The sequence below is a fragment of the Lonchura striata genome, chromosome 24 (genome assembly GCF_050655825.1).
Source record: "Lonchura striata isolate lonStrDom1 chromosome 24, ASM5065582v1, whole genome shotgun sequence".
NCBI classification, from domain to species: domain Eukaryota; kingdom Metazoa; phylum Chordata; class Aves; order Passeriformes; family Estrildidae; genus Lonchura; species Lonchura striata.
Window position 1 is genome coordinate 1,753,148 of NC_140726.1, and position 2,093 is coordinate 1,755,240.

Consider the following 2,093-nt stretch of genomic DNA (forward strand, 5'->3'; position numbering starts at 1 on the left):
CGGTTAAACCTTGCCCGAGGAAACGGCTGAAGAAAGAAAAACAAAGTCACTGGACTCCAAGACAGATCATGGAAAGAGAGGAGATAAATCCTGAGAGTGCAGCTGGCATGGGGAGGAGAAGACAAATACTGAAATAAATATGAAAAGAAGACAAGTTTGGGCTACAGGGAGCATGTGAGCCAGAGAGAGAGAGAGGAAATGGCACTAAAATAGACGAGCTTTCCTGGAGACAAAGGTAAAATTGGGAAAAATGAGATCTAAACCGAAGGGGGATAAATCAAGAGGGCAGCAATGTCTGAAAATTATTGGGAATGAAGCCTTCCCAGCAAGTGAGACATCCCCTGCAAGACAGATCTGCTGTGAGCAGCAAACACAGCTCTGGTGACAAAGCCAGAACTGGAGGGGAATGGAAAAATTGTTTCTCCTGAGGGATTTCTGCAGCCTTGTTCCCAGGTTTGGGTTTCAGGAGGCTCCTCCTGAGAAGCTTTAGCAGCACCTTCCCCAAAGAGAAAAATTTGAGAGAAAAACAATAAAGGGAACAGGTGTTTTTGCAGAGGGAGATGTGTTTCCAAAACATCAGAAACTCTTCAAAAATAAAGGGCAAAAACGTGGGGAAAGTGTTCTGAGGCTGCAGCTCCCTCCTCTAGAGAAGGTTTCAACCATGAGACCATAGAGTAATATTATTTATATTATATATTATAATATATATATGCCAGTGATTATCTAGGTGGGAAAAGACCCTTAAGGTAAGTCCAACCATTCCCCCAGCACTGCCAAGGCTGTGACACTAAACCACGTCCCCAAATGCCACATCCAAACAGTTTTCAAATCCCAGGTTGGGAGATGGATCCAACCCTTTTTGCTGAAGGCTTTTAGCATAAATACTCCATTCTACAGCTTCCTCTCCCCCACCCCCCAAAAAAGACCAAAAACCCAGTTGCTAAACATGCCCCAAAGCCATCAAATCCCCCACAGACACCAGGACTGTGCGGAGGAGCAGGAGGGGAGCTCTTCATCCTCATGACTTCTGAAGACCAGCAGCTTTTTTCCCCTCAGGCTCCTCTCCTGCTCCCTGTCTGGATGACACCTCACGGATAAATAACAGCAGTGATCCTAAATCGAGATCACAACATGCTTTACACTTCTGCCTTGCACTTGGAGCAGGGAAAGCTCTCTCCAGGCTGCACAAAAACAGCATGGGAATTTTTTTTTTCCCTCTGTGCCAGGCAAAGCTGTGACATAAAGCCTACAGCTTGTTACAGGCTGGGTTGGTTTTTTTTTTTTTTTTTCCACATCTCCCCCACTTTGCTTTGGCACAGCAAAGGAGTTTTCAGCTGGGAAGAGCATGTGGCATGCCAGACACGCCCCCAAATTTCCACTGGGAAAGCAGAAATCTGTGCACCAACACAAGGAAGCTTGGCAGCCCTCTTTTATTAGGGGGGAGAAGTATTAAAAATCCATGGTTTCCACAGAGAAAACGCTCCTTTCCCACAAAAAAAACCAACTTGCTGGCTGCTCATAAACCTACTGCTACATTTTTACTCATTTGGCAGCAATTTGTGGGCAGTATGAGGCTCTTGGTGTGTTTTTTGTGGAATCATTGAAATCCATGGGATTTTGAAGGTGGATTTGAAGCAGATCTAGAAGGAGGCAGCAGAATTCCCTTAGGGAGGGGTTGTTGTGCTTGGGCTTGGGGACAAGCTCACGGTTGGTGTCCCTCAGCAGGCATCTCAACACCGTGGTTTCCCCAACCTCCACAATTTTTCCTGGGAGGTTTCCTGCCAAGATAGGCACGGAGAGGAAAAACCATGAACCAAAAGAAAGAGGAGACACAAAAGCTGGTGTCAGAGCTCAGCTCAAGTCTCCATCCAGCATGTCCCACTGACGTGTCCCTGTATTTGTGCATCCCACGCCTGCTTCCAGCTTTTTATGGCCACATTACCTCTGTGCTCGCTGCTCTCCCGGCCTTTCCCCTCTCCTCCTTTCTCTGATTTATATAATTTGAAGTCCTGCTTGGGAGCTGATATTATGACACGTCCAGACTTCAAAATAAACCTCCCTCTTGATACCGGGTTATTTTATTGGGTGCATCA